We start from the raw sequence: 20,588 nt of genomic DNA, 5'->3' as shown, positions 1-20,588 counted from the left end.
ACCCTAAAAATATCCATAGATTAGCAGTCAAATCAAAAGGTCTCACAAATGTTAAACACATTAAAGAGGTTATTGACAATGCTGGAAAATAAACTTAAATCTAAGACAGATCTAAAATACATTTTAGAGATTTTAGGAGACATCATGAAGCAATTAATACAATCAATGGAAATGTAAATAGAGATGTTTCAAGAGATAAAATTTTAAAAGAAAACATAAACAAAAAAATTAACACAAGAGCAAAACACTAAACTTTTTAAATCAATAACAATAAAGGAACTAAAGGAAAGAATCCTAAGTCTTACAAATTACAAAGCTCCAGGTTTAGATGGATTAATACCAGAAATATACAAAATACTCACAGACAACACTTTAAAGATACAACCATGAAAGTGCTAACCTTGTTTTATCTGAGTTTTATGGAAGATAAAAGCTGAGTTTACTTCTGTTTGGATGGCCAAATACTTCATTTATACACCTAGCAGTACTTTGTGTGTTTGGAATACTTTAAAGATATTAGCAGAAGCTTTTGAAGACTTTAGAGATAATGTAAGTAATTTGCCATCATAGAAATATGCTATGATCTCTCCTATAGTAAAACAAGACAATAATCAGAAATTAGTTTCTTCATATCATCCTATCTCCCTATTGAATATTGACTATAAAATCTTCACTTCAATTCTTGTGAAGAGATAAAATCAACTGATGCCAATTCTAATAGAAGACAACCAAACAGGTTTCATATTAAATAGGAAAGTCCAAAATAATGTTATTAGGTTGTTTTCCCTAATAGATTATGCAAATAAAAAGAAAAAAACTTTCAATTATTAGCTTAGATTTAGATAAAGCATTTGATTCTATAAGTTGGTCATATTTATTTAAAGTACTGAAAGAATATAATTTCATCCCTGATTTTATAGCTTTAATAAGTAGTTATATGAGAATTCCATATCATACATTAAAATTGGTGCATTTCTGTCAGGGCCTTTTAAAATATTGAAAGGTACAAAACAAGGTTGTCTATTATCACCTTTATTATTTGCCCTGTCAATAGAACCTCTTACTAACTACATAAGAACGAACCCCAACATAAATGTTTTTCTTATTAATACAAATCATTGTTCCAAAATTCAACTCTTTGCCAATGATATTTTGTTAACAACTGGGGACATTGAGTCCTCTATAGACTATATTGTATACTCATTGCAAGTTTTTGAAAAAATCTCAGGCCTGAGATTCAACTATAACAAAAATGAAACTTTACTAATAAAAAAATAAGTTTGGTTTTAAAAAGACATAATGAATTTCATTAGGTAAATGATAAGTTCAAATATCTAGGTGTGATCATAAAATCTAAATGGAATGAATCCATAAAAATTATTTACAGAAATTTAGTTGACACTATCAAAAACATTTGGAAAATTGGAATAAAATGTTTTTCACTATGGAAGAAAGGTTATCATTGATAAAGATGATTATTCTGCCAAAAATCTTATTTTTTTTTACAAACCCTAATTGCCTCTCCTTCAAAAAAGTGAATTAAACAAATAAATTCTATGTTGGTAAAACTTTTATGGCATCCTCAAAAAATGAAGATAGATTATGTGTTGCACTGCAAACGTGTGGAATGATGGAGAAATAGTTTTCCCAAATCTTGAGCTATATGCAGAGTCAGTCGTCCTTAATGTAATGACTCAATGGTTAAACTCTAACATACATCTCTAATTGGATAAACATACATAAGACCATTCAACTTTCCAATAATAATGCAGTTATGGATAATAACTTTCTTTCAGAAACTAACAAAATATTTTTAGCCATTAAAGACTTAATTTATAACTTTAATTAACTTCACTCCTTTTGTCAACTATATTTTGAATAACCTTAAGAAAATAATGCATAGTAACCACATCTTAAAAAATTATTATTTGTAATATTTCCTATTGTTTGTACAAAAGGATGGCTTGACTCTTTTAATATGAATAAAATAAAATATATGGAAGAGAATGGGTTAGAGTTTCTTAAATAATAATAATAATACACGAGTCAAACTTTCTCATTGCCAGATATAATATCAATCATAATAATTGGCTGAATATAGAAATAGTTAGAAAATCTATTGCCAATAAGTTAAAATTATTTCTAAATTCAAATACAAGACAATTTCCTAAAACATTAACTCTATTCTGTGACTTAAACACATTGAGCAATAACAATGCTACTTCATTGTCAAGGATTTTAACATTTTAAGAGCTGAGATCTGAGTTTCTGATGAATCCTTATGGAATTATTCTACAAAGGTTAATAAAAGTAGTTTTTCAGAGAGTGAAAAAGCTGTAACTTTCAAGTCAATTAATAATACTACATCCTCCCCTTCCTGGAAAATCTTTACATGGAAGTTTATACATAGGAGTTTTATTACCCTTCATTAAATTGCCTTAATAGTAAAAAATATCACTAAATGTTGGAGATGCAGTGAAATATTAGACACAGACTGGGCACATATGTTCCTTGATTGTAAAATAATAACCCCATTTTGGTCTGACTTTAGGAATTTTACCAAAACATTGTGGTCGGACAAATATGAATTATCGGATTCCTTAGTGTTATTTAACACATCAATACCAGCTTATATCCCAAGAACTCAAGTACATCTTTTTGGTCTCTTGTTACAGTTACAAGGAAAACTATCACTTTAAATTGCAAATATAAAAAAATCCTCTTGTTTAAAGACTTTCTTTCATTATCTAAGATTGTCTGTAATAGGGAATTACAAATTGCAATTTCAAGAACTTCAAATGTTACTCATAAACAATTATCATGGTTAAAACTTGAAAAACTTCTAGAGAAAATGTAATAATGTTTTATGTAACTGGATCTGTTATGGACCTTGTATATAGTTTTTGTTTATTCATGTTTAGATGTTTAATGTTTATTTGTTAAAGTGTATTTTTAATGAAAATTCAATAAAAATGTATTAATAAAAAATATATATACTGGGAAGATGAAGATCGTAAAAAGGAAGGAATAACTTGAAAAAAGTGAAACTAGGCATACTTCAGCTTAGGATTAACAAACTGGTGGGATTTAATACATAGCTACGGGATTCTTTCTCTTCTTGTGGGGGTAAGAGTACAGGTTTGCTTCAAGGACAAGGAGGGAGATGAAGAGATATAGATGTGGAAGAATGCTAATATGAGTTAGACAACATTTCCAGCTTGGAGTGCACTCTCCAAACACAGAAGTGGATGGCAGATTACTAACATACTTAGTGCTGTATGTAGTTTATTTTAAGATAATAGAAATTAGTTAAAGTATATTATTTAACAGTTGGATAGTTAGAATTGTATTTAATAGGGGAAAAAAGAGGCAATGACAAAACCCAGGTAAACATTAAGAGATTACAAAGCAAGAGTCCGATAGAAAAAGAAGGGAAGATATGGGGGAAGATTTTATTCATTTATTTATTTATTTATTTACATTTGTTGACCTGGAGTGTCCGACTGGACGTAGGCCTATTTTCAGCGGTGGCCCAGGGAGAAAAGCTCCACAGTTAAAATATACAGACAGTAGTTACATTGGATTTACATAGCAATTAACAATTTGATTAACATAGCAATTAATTACAAACATAGTTACAGATGAACATAGTACATCAGTAGACAACTAGAATCTTTATCTGCAAAGTACATAACAGGCATTAACAATTGTTACAATAAGAAGTTCCTGCTGTATAATAAGTAGTAGGCTTATGAGCATCTGAGCTTGCTATAATCAAGGTAGTTAGTGGGGTGGAAAGAAAGGTAGTGGTTGGATAGGGTGGGTGATATTAGAGTGGGAGTTGCAAGGGCATAGCCAGCATGTGTTTAGGTGCACTTTTAGTAAAGTTTTGAAGTGGGTGCATGATGGTACGGAGGTAATTGTGGGTTGGAGGGAGTTCCATAATTTGGCTATGGCACAAAAGAATAGTGCTTCACCAGCAGAGTTATTGACTTTAGTGATCTGCAAGTGATTTTTGTTGCTGGATCTTAGTGGTCTGGTGGTGCAATAGGGTTGGAGTAGATTCTGGAGGGATGGGACATTTAGTGGATGCTTTACTAGTTTGTGGGCGAGTGTGAGTTGATACCATTGAAGGAGGTGAGGGAGTTCAAGCCAGCCCAGTTCAGCAAGTGAGAGACAGTGGTGACTACGGTAGGATGCCCCTGTGGTGAATTTGGCGATTTTGTTGTAGCAGATCTCTAGCTTGTTTAGATTGCATTGCCTTAGGTTTGTATATATTGGAGAGGCATAAAGTAGGGTGGAGATAGGGTGGGAATTTGCTACTGAAATCTTTGCTGCTTTGTTGAGAAGTTGCTTATTTATGTATAATGCTCCTAGTCTTTTGTGGACTTTTTTATGGTCATGGATATGTGAATGTCAAATTTTAGTTTATTGTCTATTTCCATTCCTAGCAATTTGGTGTGTTCTGTTGGGTGTATAGTGGTGTTGTCTTTTGCTGTGATGTTAAAGTGAGAGTTGTTTTGAGTATATGTTTGGTGGGTTGGAAGATGAGTAGTTTAGTTTTATTTGGGTTGAGTATTAATTGGGCATCGGATAACCAAGTTTCAACAGAGGTAAAGGCTTCCTGTGTGACTTTTTGCAGTTTGGGTAGGGACTGGGCTGAGCAGATGATGGTTGAGTCATCTGCGTATTGTATGAGTGTGCCATGTTTGGTGGCAGAGGCTAGATTATTGGTGAAAATAGAGAAGAGTAGAGGCCCAATAATGGATCCTTGGGGAACCCCTATAGAGACAGGTAGTTGGGGAGATATGTCATTCTGCCATACAATGGATTGTTGGCGGTGAGACATGTAACTCTGAAACCAGTTGGTGACTGATTGAGAGAAGGATAGGTTATTGAGGACAGAGATGAGTTGTTTGTGTGGGACAATGTCAAATGCTTTAGATAGGTCCAGGAAAGTAGCAGAGGAGAGATAGCCATTGTTTTTATGCTGAAGGATAGTGTTAGTAAAGGAGAGTAAGGCAGTGGTGGTGCTATGGTTTGGTCGGAAACCATGCTGAGTATTGGAAAGTAGGTTGTTAGTAAGGAGGTAGTCTGAGACTTGAGAGTGAATGCATCTCTCTAGTATTTTGGAGAGTGGAGAGAGAATAGCTATGGGGCAGTAATTGGTTAGTTCTGTGGAGTGGCTGCCTTTGTGGAGGGGAATTATATGTGATACTTTCCATAGTGTGGGAACGTAACTTTCAGACAGAGATCAGTTAATCAAGATGGATACTGGGTAGGCAGAGCATCAGCTGCGATTTGTAGGTATTCACTTGGGAGGTTGTCTGCTGCTAATTTGGTGGGCTCAAGTTTAGTTAAGAGTTTTTTTATGTTGGAGGTAGGCACAGGAGAAAAAGTGAAGGTAGTGGGGAGATTACTAGTTGAAGGTGTGGGTTGAAGGGAAGGGGGGGTTGTGTTGTTTAGTTAGTGATAGTATAGTTTGTGTGAAGTGTGTGTTGAATGAGGTAGCAATATTTTTGGAGGAGTGAGGGATGTTAGAAGGAGGTGTACTGACTTTACCTGGGTGGAGTATGGCGTTTATGGAGGACCAGAATTGTTTGGGGCTGTGTCAAGGAGTGCAGGGCAGACTGGTTGTATTGGAATTTGTCCTGTTTTATAAGCTTTTTGACTCTATTGTGTAGTTCTAGGAATTTTTGGTTTTGCTCCAGTGCTCCCAGGCTTTATCCCTGTTTTTCATTTCTGACTTAGTGGTTTTCTGTAGCCATGGGGAGGGTTGTGCTTTGGTTCTGGAAAGTCTTATGGGGGCATGGTAATTAAGGATGCTCAGGAAGGTAGTATTAAAAAATTCAACTGCATCATCAAGACTGAGGTACTTTAGAGGATGCCAGTTACATTCTTTAAGGGATGAGATGAATGTGAGTGGGTTAAAGTTCAGTTTTTTACATATTCGACGGGAGATGACAGGTTTATCTTGGTATATGATTTTTTTGAGTAGGAATGTGGGGAGTGATCACTGAGGCTCTCTGATAAGCAGCCTGTTATATATGACTGGGGCTCTTACTGACTAGTATCCAATCCAGGGTAGTGTGCTTGCTGGAGTTTTTATTTATCCTGGTTGGCGACTGGACTAGTTGGGTGAAGCCATGAAGGTTTACATGATGGGTTGGATGGTTGCCAGAACAGGATTGCCAGTCAATATTGAAATCACCTAAAATTATAGTTTCTTGGGGGAGATGGTGGGTAGACCAGCTGAGGAGGTTTTCTAATGAAGGGATGTTTTGGCCAGGTGGGAAGTAGCACCCAATTATGTTGATGGTTTTGTTTTGGTTTATTTTGAGGTTGGTATATATTATTTCTTCATTGCCTATTTGTGGAGCTGATGATTTTAAGATCTGGATGTTTAAATATTATAGCTACACCACTTCCTTTCTTGTTTAGCCAGTCTACTCTTAGTATGCCGTAACTGGTAGGGAGGATTTGCACACTGGTAATGTGAGGTTTTAGCCAGGTTTCTGTCAGGATGACTATATCTGGGGAGCACAAGTCTATGGTGGCATGGAGTTCATGGACTTTGTTGGATATATTTCAAATATTTAGGCTTAGTAGAAGAAAGTCACTTGGCTTTCTATTGGCTGTGATATGGGAGAAGTTGTGGTTTCTAGTCTGATTATGAGGATTGGGGTTGGAGATGGTAGGGCCAGGGTTGGGGTGGATGTGTCCACTTAGGGCTAGTTTTGATATGCATGAGGTTATTAGTTTTCTCAATTTTTGATGTGTTTGTTTATTAGGGAAACTTTATGATTGTGCTCTGTGGGTAATAGGTATGGTGGGAGGGTTACTATGTTAACTTGTAGGGATGCTTTATGTCTGAGTAATATAGTTGCTAGAATATGCGGGGGGTGCATAGGGATGGTTCTTGAGTTGGTGGGAGGGGAGCCGAGTGAGGGTGAGACATGAGTGGTGGTGTGAGTAGTAGTACAGTGGTAGTGGTTGAGTGGGGGAATGATGGAGCTTTGGTAGGATGTAAGATATGCAAGGAGAGTGCATGCAGTGAGCATAGGTAAGGTATGCTTGTACATGTTAGCTGAGGAGGAGTGATAGTAGTGGGAAGATGGAGAAGGTAGTGTTGGGTTTAGTGCCGTGGTTCGCTATTGGAAAGATGGGAGGGGTTTGCGAGTGTAATAAAGGTAGGACCACTGGGGGTGAGAGGGAATAGGGGGCAGGGTGGGGAGCAAAGTAGGTAGAGACCCTGTTAGTTGCTCTTATGAGGGGGCTGTAAAAAATCAGGTAACAGAGTAAACTGATAAATGAGCATATGATAGTGAATGTGGAGACTCAGGTAGGAGCCCTGTAGTTCCACAAACTATCAGTTAGTTGTGCCCCAGTTCAGGCAGTTTTAATAAGTTCTATGGCAGAGCCGAGCATGAGGTGCTCAAAGGGTGGTTGTAGTTTTAAAAATTTTGCCTGCAACAGGTAATATTTATTAACTTTGGGATTGGCTTAAGGTAATAAAAAGGGAAGGGGGAGGGGGAGAACAAGGGTGTGAGCAGGCAGTTCTTTTATACTGCTGCTAATGAGCCAAAGCAAAGACAAGTTTGTGTTTAAGAAACAATCAGAATTAACCAAGGACTGCTGTGAAGCTGTAAGTCATTTCTTAACCATTTCTCAGGTGGAAAAACAGGATAACCTTGTATCAGTAGGCTACTGTGGTCTCAGTTTAGATTAACAAACACACAGTATTTATCAGTTATGGATACTATTTGCTAACAGAAAGGAATAAGAGAGAAAATGGAAGATGAGTGTGTGTGGTGGGGGGGGGGGGGCTGCTTACAAGCCAAAGCAGAGTGCTCTCAAGGAGATAATGAATATTGGCTCAAACAGGTAGACACATACTCAAAGTTAACTTTAGCTGTTTGCAGACTGTTAAGAATGATAAGGGTGGTACCACAGTTGAATACTTAAGTGGTGTTAGGTTCAAAAGTTTAGCTGTTGTGTGCAGACACAGTCAGACCTGGACTGCACTTTCTTATAAGAGAAATAAAAGGGGGTACTGCACAGTTGAATACTTAAGTGTGGTGTTAGGTCCAAAGTTAACTTTAGCTGTTTGCAGACAGTTCAGACCTGGACTGCGCTTTTCTTATAAGAATAATAAAGGTGGTACCGCAGTTGAATAGTTAAGAGTGGTGTTAGGTTCAAAGTTAACTTTAGCTGTTTGCAGACAGTTCAGACCTGGACTGCACTTTTCTTATAAGAATAATAAAGGAGGTACCACAGTTGAATACTTAAGAGTGGTGTTAGGTTGGAGAGACACTGAGCTCCTCATGGAGCCTGTAGCAGAGTGGATTGTAGTTTTAAAAATTACTTTAAAGATAATAAAGATAAAAAAATAGGCAACATGGCTAATAGCAAAACAAAAGACTTGTTAGCCAAGAAATGTCAGGGTACAATATATATCTTGGAACATAAACCACCCTGTGAATGAAGTAAGGAAGGGAAGAGTAATTTATGCTTACTTTTAAAAGTAAAGCACAAATTATAATGCTGCAGTACATATACATAGATGTACAGGAACATATGAAACTAATTAGGCAAAGTGGAAGGGAAGGGTTTAGTACCCAGATGGAAGGGGAGAAAGAAAAGAGAGGGAAAAGGGTGAGTGTTACTTCTATTTACCCAGATAGAAGTAGAGAGAGAGAAAAAAGGTGAGTGTTATTCCTATTACAAGAGAACATTAATATAACATGGAAAAATAAAATGCAGATGCAAAAGGGAGATATATATATATAATCATAAGAGGCTAGGGATGGAATAAGAGAATAACACTAGTCAATGTTCACTTACCACCTAAAATAAAGATACATGAGTGGAGACATATACTAGGAGAGCTCATAAAATTTCACCAAAAGATATTAATAAGGGGGTGATTGGAATCTTGTAAGTAACAAAGAGGATATATCAGGAGGCCCAAAAATATTCAAACACAGAAAAACCCGATATTTGGAAAGTTGTATGAAAATTTTACGGATCAGTGGATGTTACCAAGCAGTACCTGGTACACTGAGAATCACTATGATTGGAAATATGAATGGGCTAGAAGTGATCAATTCTATGTCTCAGTGGATCATATTTAGATTGTGGTGGGTTTAAGCACACCCAATAACTCTCTCAGATAATGCACTGACGATATTAACAATAAGTAATGTAGATCAAGTCATTAGGAGTATTCGCATGCATATGAGGGAAAACACAGGTTTCAGCAGAGAGTACAAGCACTAACTAAACTATCGAACAAGTAAGGCAGCAACGAGGAACAGAAGGGGATAGGGTTGGAAAAAACTAAAGGAGAAACATAACATTTTAGTGAGAATGAAAGAAAGAAAGAAATGAATGGCAGAGAACACATAAAAATTATATAGAAGGGCTGGAAATTCAAAGTAAAGCAGAAGAATTTAGGACAGATGACAGAAACAGAACAATAACAACTAAAAGTGTTAAGGGAGAACATAGAGGAATACCTGAACAATATTAATAAATATACAAAGTGTGCACTGAAACAACTGTTCTTTGAAGTAAACCCAAAAATACAAAACTCCTAGTAATGAGTCTAAGAGCTCAAAAAGGTCAGAAGCTTGTAACCAGATTAAGGGATAATACTATGGGAAATTTGAAAACAGGACCACTGGGATATTAGACATATTAATAAACTTTTATGCTAACTTCTATACCAGGAAGAACAGGGTGAGGCCATACTGAATTTTTGAATGGTATGGAAATACTGCAATTATCAATTTCAGAAGCAAGGTAAATGATAAAATTGATAACTAAAAATAAAATTTCATATGCATTAAATCTCCAAGCAATGGGCAAGATGCTTGGGATGGATGGTATACCTGTAGAAATTTGGAAATTATGGGGCAAAATGATAGTACACGTGTGTTATCATTTGTTTAATAATATATCGGGGTGGGATGATCCAGAAATCATGCAAAATGGCAGTAATGGCCTGTATCCAGAAGGAAGGAAGGAAAAGACCCACCAGATCCAGGGACATATAGGCCAGTCTCAGTATTAAAGCATGGCTACATGATTTTTATGACGTTAATAGCAAAATGCTTAGCTAGAAATTAGGGAGATTAATAAATGGCGATCAGTGTGGGCTTTGTTGAAGGAAGGCAAATGTTTGATAACGTCTATAAGATGTTAATGATTCAACAGAATGCTGAATAAAATAAGAGTAGCTTACTGCTGGAAGGACTGGATGCTGAAAAAGCATTTAACATAGTGAGCTGAAAATTTATGATGGTAGCAGTGCAGCCAATTGAAATGCCGAACATCTGGATGGACTTGGTGATGACAGTATATGAACAGACGCAAGTGTAAAAACAGGTGGACATTTATCAGGCATGTTTGAATCCACAAGGAGCATAAGATAATGCTGCCCACTCTCCCCACTTTGATTTTCCCTATACATTGACCCTATAGCAATTAAGATACAAGAGTCCATAATAAATGTATGCAACTGGTATGGGAAACAAGAAAAACTGACCTTATTTGCAGATGGTATTATTTTTGTATGTGACAAATCCAGAGTAAGATGTGCCTAAATTACTTGACTTACTGAGAAAATTTGATTTAACAGTATGATATAAATTAAACTAGGGTAAATCAAAGGCAGTAGTCATAAATTACACCCCAGACATTTTACTTGGTACAGTCTTATCCCTTTTTGTCGGGGTATGAAAAAATAAAATATCTATGGATATAGATAAAAAGGGAGGTGTTACAGGAAGCTTAGTAAGACTTGAAAAGATACTGAACAGAAAATACTGCAAAAATTAGGAGATGGAAATATAAAGCAACATGGATAAGGGAAGTAAGATATGGACAATAAAGCTCTTTTTGGACCCCTTGTAAAACTGAAAGAGGAAACATGAACAGGAAGGAATAGAGACACCAAAAAGTTCTTTTGGAACAATCAAAATCCAAGAGTAAGCTGAAAAACAATAATTTTACACGCTGAACAAGGATGCCCAGGGATGTCACATTTGAAGGTTTATTACAAAGGTTACTTTACTTACTGTAAAGTTATGACTACACTACCAAATGGAAACAAATGGTGGAGGAAAAAAACAAAGAAGGTGAAGAAATGAAAGGAATGGACTTTGAACACAGTTATCAAGAAAATATGAGGAGAGGCTCATGGAAAGATATGTGGGAGAGCCAGTAAATGTAAAACAAACTGAGCCAGCACTAGAGTGAGAGGAAAAAAATCCGACTTTAATAAAAGTCAAACAACAGTCAACAGACAGTTTCAGCTCAAAGCCTTTTTCAACGTGTAACACAGACTGCAGTACCAAGCCCCATATATATATATAGGGAAAATATAAAGCAACATTTACAAATCAACCAATCAACAAATTGGCACATTATTCATGTGTTCATTTAAACCAGGTGGAAAAAGACCACCCAATCTAACAATCCAGGCTTTTTCTTTTTTATTTAGAATATTATGCCAACCAGCTTTATAGTTCCTGTTGACACATATCCTATCAATAACAATAAATTGGAATCGGGCAGATGGATGTTTGATGGTATGTTTATATAATGCATTGGTGGAACATTTATTCCTGATATTACTAAGATGTTCAGATATATGTAATCTGATGGGTCTCGAGGTTTAACCTGTATAAAATGCTGAACACGTACAAACAGCTAAATACACTACCCAGTTCGTACTACAATTTGCAAATATGTTAATGTGAAATATAAGAGGTGTGTTTTTGGTAGTGAATTCTTTGGTTTGAAATATGTATTTACAGAATGAACAGTGACTATAGGGAAAGCATCCAACAAGTTTAGTACCATCCAACGTACTCTGAGTTAAATTTGTGGATGGCATTTTAGCCCCCCAATCTTGTACATCTCCTAAAGGAAAAACGGCATCTAGCTTGCAAGAGATCATTTAATCATTCTTCGGCTAGTAAAATACCCAATATCACTGCCCCAATTTCAGGAAACAAGAAATATTTCATCCATAACTCATTGTAAACCTAATAGTTTTGAAAGAGGTCCCTTTATTAGTATGATATCTTAACAAATCATTTCTATGTAACTACTTAACCTGGCTACTGGTCTGTGCAAGATGTGATTGAATGTACCCATGTTCACAGACTCTGGCTTTTAACACCTTGTCCTCAAGTTGAAAATCCTCATTTGTAGAACAGATTCTGTGAATCCTCATAAATTGAGATTTAGGGATATACTGGATGATAAGTTTTGGATGACAGCTGGAGGCATGCAGTAGAGTATTAGAATGAAAGGGTCTACAATATACTGATGTTGCTAAAGTACCATCTTGTTGCCTTCTTAAAACAACATCAAGGAATTAAATGCACTCCATATTATGGTTTAATGTAAACTGAATACTACACTTGTTTTCGTTAAGATATTGAACAAATTCAAGTAGATATGTGACATCCGATTTCCAAACCATCCAGCAGTCATTCAAAAATCTCCTCCAAATATCTATTTCATCCAGAAATAGATTATGGCTACTATCATATATAATCATTTGTCCCAGATATCCCATAAAAAGATTGGCATAAACTGGTGTGAAAGAAGCACCCATAGCTGTACCTTTGAGTTGTAAATAACAACTGCCATTAAAATACAACACATTCTTGGTTAAGACACGTTCAGCCAAACAGAGGAGAAAGGTGTTAAAGCCTGGACTATATAATGGCATTTCCCTTATTCAGTATTCCAATGCAGTGAAACCAGCCCAGTGAGGAATGCTTGTATATAAAGATGTGACATCAAGGGTGCACATAGTCCGCCCTGGATCCAATTGTGTATCTGATAATGATATTGAGAAACTCCGTAGTGTCCTGTATGTGAGCCTTAACACCTTTTAACAATGGTTTTACACATATTGTCAAAAATTCAGACAATGGATCTGTAAGAGAACCATTGCCAGAAACAATCAGTCTCCCTGGTTGCTGTGTGGCATTCTTATGAATTTTTGGAAGTAGTTAAAAATATTGTGGTAGTGGATCCTTGACCCTCAAATGGTATGAGGTTTTATCACTTATAATCCCTTCACTAACTGCCAACTGTAAAAATTCATCAATTTCACACACGAATTTCAGTGTTGGATCAATGGACATGGCTATGTAAAATGACCATCTTTCAGTTGTCTTTTAGCTTCAGCTAAATACATACACCAGTCCATGACTACTATAGTCCCACCTTTGTCAGCATTAATAATTATAATGTTTTTATTATTTTTTAAGTTTTCTAAAGCATAAAGCTCTGATGGAGTCAAATTGTTAGGAGAAAACTTTCTATCGGAATGTGTGCCAAAATGTAAATCTTTGAGCACACATTTTTGAAAAATATCAACATGCTTATTCATAGGGGGAACAAATGTAGATTTTTGGAACCTAAAATTTGGTAAATAAGAGACTATTGATTCCTGATTGTCATTATTATCAAAATATAGTCTAAGATTTAATAGTCTACAAAAAGAAGTCAAGTTGTCCACAAAAGTATCTTCAGACACCATATAGCCAGGAATAAAATTAAAACCTTTATTAAGCACCTGAAGTTCAATACCTGACAAAACAACAGATGAAATATTATGTACATTATTTAAATTCACTACTTGGGTTTCAGAAGATGCAGCAAAGTTTGTAAAGTTACATCTTGACCTGTGTTTTCTCCCACCCCTTCTTCTACTTCTAAAGTGGCAGTACAGTTCTTCTCTAAACCTAAGTGTTTGGAAGAACAACTCTTTTTGGAAGCTGGTGAAGCTTATTGGGACTCAGTTTCAATATCTGTAAAGGAAGATGAGTCTTCCCCAGAGTTGTCACTAATAGATTTCTTAAGGATGGATTTTTTTCTTTTCCTTTTTTGACCAACATTGTGGGTATCTAAATTTAACACTTTTAGCCTGTTCAAATGTTTTCCCTAAACTGTAATCCTTGACATCTCTATTAAAGTTGCGTAACTTCTTTTAAGTCCTTTTTTTAAATCCTAATAAATCAGTACTTAATTTTTGAAAACACGTTTTGTAAATTTGCTGGTCATCCAACTGTCTAGCCAGTTCATACATCTCAGTCACCTATGACACACAACCTTCTATTTTATGTTCATAAAATGCATGTAGAACTTTAACAAATTGCATAGAGGTGGTTTGTTGCATTTCTGACCAAGCTGTCAATAATATATTGTCAGCCTGGCCCACCAGTAGTTTGATGCGAATTTGCAAGCCCCTTGGAGAAATTCCCTTTGATAAGTATTCCTTAAACAATTTTAGATGCCAGACACTGGATCTAAGATCTTTCATGCTTTTAAAAAGTTTATCAAATATAGCAACACATTGGTTCTCTGACTGGGAATCCTTGTTTAATGTTATTCCTGAATTTAAATCTACTCCAAGAACCTGGATATCATCCTTATCTGTTGGAAGGCCCTCCAAAATAGTCATTAAATCCATTATAAAAAAATATAAAATATATAATGGATGACTAGAAAATATATTAATGCTTGTGAAGACCTCTCTTGATGTTTAATTCCAATCCTATAACAAAATAGGATGAAACCTGGGAAAATTGTATTGTCAGGCAAAACCTTTTAAAATTTGACCATTTTAGGACAGATAATTACAAAAATAAGTAAACCTAAATGGGTGCCTTAATAAATGGCATTCCTCTATAATGAAAGTTTACAATCAATAAACATTAATATATGTATAAGACATAATATACTAACACTAACATTCATATAGAATGATTCAGCATAGGAAACATGCTTAAATGTTTTAGACACAGAGCACTGGAAGTTATATACAAAATTATTTCAGTGACCATTCCATATAAAAGGCACCAGAATCATATTTTAAGTTGTCCCAATCACCAACTACTAAAATAGATGCCTGAAGGGATGGTCACTTCTATTAGATGGACATATTATAAATCCCAATAGCTCTGTTACACAATTACATGAAGAAAATGGCTATAGTAACACATAAGTCAAAAATTATGAATAATAGTTTGGCTTTATATGAAGACAATCTATGACCTTCATTAGATAATATAAACCAAGTTATACGAAAATTGTTCATAGGTTCATAGGTTCATAGGTAGGTACTAGGCTATTGGTCCTAGGGCCTATATAAGCCTAGTCAAAAAGGTACCCTGGCTTTTGCCACCCAAGAAAATTATTTTCCTGTGCCCCTGTCGAGCAGAGCCACAGAAGTTATTCCCAGGTCATATACCACCAAAATATGAACTAAAATCCAGCCAGCCACAAGTATATCTCAAAATATACAGAATGTCACAAATAATGTTGATAGATGTCACGACATTAAATCAGACACCCTGTTTTAAGACAAAAAGGGCATACATACTTAAATAGTTTTGAACAATCCAAAAAATAATTATTAAACATCAGACTGGTGAAAAATTTTACATTGCATTCAGCATATATATAATTTAAGTGTCCTACTGGTCCTTTTTTAGCAAAGCCAAACACAGTCGCTTGATTACAACAAAAAAAAAATGGCAGTGATGAATCAAAAATATTTAAACAAGCCTGTAGCCAACAATTCAAACGGGAACCCCAAAGTACCTGAATATATTGATTCCTGCCAAAAAAAATGGAACCACAAAAATGCGGCCTTCATATATCCCTCACAACAGTCATAGATCCAAAGAATCAGTGAAAACGCCAAGTCCAACTGTCTAAACAAAAAAACACTTCTGATGTGCAATCCACTCCAGCAACAGAACCCGCTGAACTCAAAGTTGTAAACGAAAAACAGGAACAATTAATCCATTCAATGAAGCCCAAAAAGATTAAAAAGACTGCTGAAAACTCTCCCAACTGGAGAGTCAAATAATGAAGCCTCTCACAACAAGCGCCACCAGCAAAATGTAAAAACCAGGAAGCAGCTGAGATGTATGAATTGGCAGCTGGAGAGCCAGTAAATAAAAAAGGAAAATGGAGTGCATTAGCCAATCGGCTCTAATTGCAATAGACATAAAAAGAGGGCAAAAGAGAGAATCAGCACCTAAGAGGTAGAAATTCCTAAAGGTTAAATGAGGATACTGGGAACAATTACTGCAAAAGATTCAAATTATGGACTGAGAACAAGCAAGACAGGAATTTGAACTACCACAAAGACTTCAGCCAACATAAACAGGACTGATAAGAGAATTTAAACATAAACATGGCTACAACTCAACTGGATAGAAGATCCCTGGGTAGACACAAATTCTGACAGAGGCCAGAACAAATGAAGCATTTAATTAAAAAATAATTTCCTGAACATATAAAAGGTTGATAGACAACTATAGGGGACAGGAGGACAACTTTCGACAAAGTGGGAATGTAAGATTAGGAAGATAGATTACAAGAGAACAATGGAAGGAAATCTGATTAGTCCCTAAATACATTACAAAACTGGGAAAGTTTAGAGTTTTTACATGGAAATGTCCACCCAAGTATTTTTACACCCCAAGTAGATTCCATAAAACTTTGCCGCAATTAAATGGGTGTACTGCAAGTCTACTAAAAAAATGCAAGTTCTTGGGAACATATCTTCTGGGCCTGTGACAGGTTAAATACAGTAAAATATTAATTACAAGATTAAGCATAGTAGCCAAGAATGGAGGAGATTTGGGAAGTATTGGGAGAAATTAAAAAAGGAAAATATTGGTAAAAAAGATACAAACCAAGTTTCTGATGTGGGATAGGTTGACTAACACTGAGAAGGTAAATCCTAAGAACAGATGGAAAAAAGTCTATATGACAGAGCTGCAATTGACTAAGTAGAATACTAACTGCCCTGATAACAGTGAGCTTGGGTGGAGACAAGTACATATATGTTTCTTATTTTTCCTTAGTTTTAGCATTTGTTGTTAATGGTTGTAACCATGATAGTATGATGAGAGATATCATAAGGAAATTATACACAAAAATGTAACTTACAAATGGAGAACTCAAGACTTAGCTTAGCATGGACAGTCCTTCCTATTAAAAGATGAATTGTTAAAATCTATGCAAAACCCTGGGTTCTTGAAATGTTATAAGGGTTGATAACACCAAAAATGTTTATTCATTGATTGATGTGATATAATGAAAAGTGCACCATACATGAGGACACAGTTTTTGTACTTACCTTCCTCACTTGTCTAGAGGAAAATAGTTTTTTAGCACCTATTCAGGCATGCCCAAAGGTCAGCTCGCAGTGTTTTCTCCTGTCTACCTGATAAATCTGGGCATCTTGGGACAATGTAGCAATTGCCTCATGTACACAGATAACCCTCTCCTCCTACCACCCAACGCTACAACCTGTGAGAGATACACTTATATAGCCAAACTGGAGGTAAAGCTCTCTCCAACCAAAACTGAACTAGACAGACAAGAGAAGAAGGTAAACACTTGCACCACACCACGCTCATCACATAGTCCCATTAAACCTACACCACAAAAATCCACACATAGAAACACAAAAACATTTACGGAGGCTTTCAATAAAAATCTGCCCAAGCAACAGAGATCTCCAAAGCAGAAACGCAAGCAACCTCCACCCCCAACACAACCCAAATGACACATAGTCCACAAACTCAGTGTGCCACTCAACCACAGCCCGTAAGGCAAAACAACGTACCCAACACACTAGTCATAGGTGACTCTATATTCAGGCACACTGATGTCCCACTCACCAGGCTAAACAAGGAGAAGGTTACTGTCAGCTGCCTGTCAAATGTCAGGATCCGCCACATAACCCATGCACTCAGGTCACTCCACAACAAGTACAAATATGATTCTGTCATTGTCCATGTTAGTGTGAATGACCTGAGAGGTACACTTGAAAAGAGACACGGAAGAGCTCTCCGATCTTGTAGCCCAGGCAGGTATGATCCCAGCCCTGAGCAGCATCCTGCCATCACCCAGAATGATACCACAGTACAAAGACAAATTGATTGACTTCAACAATTGGCTAAGCTTCTGGTGTTATTCTAATGGGATCCAGTATCTGTCTGCCTGGGACGACATAGTGGACAGACCTCAATGCTTTGCTAGAGATAGTCTGCACCTGTTGCCTCTGGGATTCTGGATACTGGCTAAGGCTCTTGCCACCCCTATAGTGCCTTTTTTTAGGCAAGGTTCACATGACAAATTCACCACCATAACAGGTATAGGCAAGCAAAAACTGAGGGTAATGCTACTCAATGCTAGAAGTCTAAACCTCATAATGCACTCACTCAAGGCACTCCTTAAAATGGAGAACATCGATATCTGTGCAGTGACTGAGACCTGGTTCAAGGCTCCAGAGAGTACCCCTGCATTACCAGGCTATAATTCATACCAAACATTTTGGCCATCTAAACTGGACCGAAACACTAAAGGCAGAGGTGTGTCCATATTCATTAAGGATATCCACACCTCCAGGCTAGTTGCTCAGCATAATGCAGCCGAGATTATCCAAGTGCAACAAACTCTGGGCAAAACTGCAATCCAAATTGTAGCTTGCTACAGGTCCCCCACTATGCCCCAGGATTCCCACTCCTCTTTTCTGGATAAACTGGAAAATATTAGGGTTCAGCCAAACACCCTAATAATGGGCGATTTCAACTAACCCACCATTAACTGGGAAAACTACTCATGTACCAGCTCCTTTGCTCAACACTTTCTGGAATTCATAAATTCCAATGCTATGGATCAACTTATCCACACCCTCACCAGGGGCAACAATATCCTAGACCTGGCCATTACCAACATGAGCAACCAGTGTTCCACACCTGAGGTCAACTCCTCATTGGTCAGATCTGACCATAAGCTAATCACCCTAGATATCCACATCCTGCCCCCACCCCCATTAAGGAAACCACCGTAAAAAATTTCTCCAAAGCCAACTTCATGCTTCTAAAGACAGAAGTGGAAACTTCACGACACCCATGCAGACGGACAATAAAATTACAAGTGTGAATCCTACACAAATGCACTCTATAAGCACTTACATGAGTGCATGGATCGTGCTATCCCTAACAGAACCAAGACACTATCCTCCAGAAAAAGGAAGCCAATTTGGTGGTCCCCTGCCATAAATAAACTCTACAACAGAAGGAAGAAACTGTTGCAAAAGAGAGTAAAATCCCAGGAGTGGAGGAGCTCCCTGGTCAGCCTCAGTAAGAAGCTGAGATCCCTTATAAGATCCTCCAAAGCTAGCTACAAAAACAAAATTGCCACTGATTCTAGGGACAACCACAAAGCATTCTATAGCTATGTCAAGAATCTCAATGGCAACATCCAAATCTGCTCTGAGTTACAGCACAATGGCATGAAATTTATAGAACCAACTGATATTGCCATCATCATGGCAGATAGGTTCATTGCTAACTTTACCCCCCTCTCACCCCCTAAAGGGCCCATATATATACTGGAAGAATGCAGAGTCCCTGTAATCACAACTACACAGGTAAAAAACGCACTCTCTAAAGCCAAGAACACAGCATCCATGGACCGGACAACATCCAAGGCTGCATTGTACACGAACTTCTGAATGAAGTGGCTTCCCATCTTAGTGCCATGTTCAGTAATAGCCTCACTTCAGGCTTTGTGCCCACTGAATGGTGCACAGCAACAGTTATCCCACTCCTCAAAGGGGGAGCCACTACGGACCCCGGGAACTATCGTCCTATTAGCCTGATGAGCCTGGTCTGCAAGGCCATGAAACGTATCATCATGGAACTTATAAATAAAGACATTGGTAACCTCCAAACTCTGTACCCCACCCAGTTTGGGTTTGTAAAAGGCAGATCATGTCTCCTAAACCTGACAGATTTCTTTGAAGCAGTCACCAAAGCCATATATGAGGGTAAGGTGGTTCACAGAGCCTATCTTGACCTCGCCAAGGCTTTTGACACCATCCCCCATTCTGGAATTATAGATAAACTCACTAAACTAGGTATAAATTCCTAAGTCCAAAGATGGGTTGCCAACTGGCTCACTGACAGAACCCACACTGTAAAAGTTGCTGACTCCAAATCCGAATTCAGTCCTGGGACCTCTCTTGTTTGGTATCTACTTCTCTGAAGTACAGGCTAACACAGAAGGTCTCTGGCTAACGAAGTTCGCAGATAACTGCAAACTAGGAGCCATAATCGAGTCCCCAAATGATGTGGACATCCTACAGAAGGGCCTCATTGAGACAGATGCCTGGTGTCAGAACCTTGGCCTCAAGATCAATGCCAAAAAGTGCATTGTCATCCCCTTTTGTAAAAACTCTGTACCCATGAACTACCACATAGGCTGCAGTCTACTTAACACCGAAAGTGTGATAAGAGACCTTGGGACACAGGTGGACAGTAGTCTCTCCTTTGATAATCACATCACCACAGTGGTCATGAAATCCTTCTACGTGGCACACCTTATCGCAAAAGAGTTCTCATCCAGGAAAATATAGGTCATTGTTCCCCTCTACTCATCACTCATTAGACCCATTATAGAGTACAATGCCCCTTTAGGAATGTACCTCACAAGACACCACAATTCACCACTTGTTCTCCACCAAAAAC

The sequence above is a fragment of the Protopterus annectens genome, chromosome 4.part0, assembly GCF_019279795.1.
Source record: "Protopterus annectens isolate FY-2018-M chromosome 4.part0, PAN1.0, whole genome shotgun sequence".
NCBI classification, from domain to species: Eukaryota; Metazoa; Chordata; order Ceratodontiformes; family Protopteridae; genus Protopterus; species Protopterus annectens.
Note: the sequence above shows the minus strand (reverse complement) of the source record.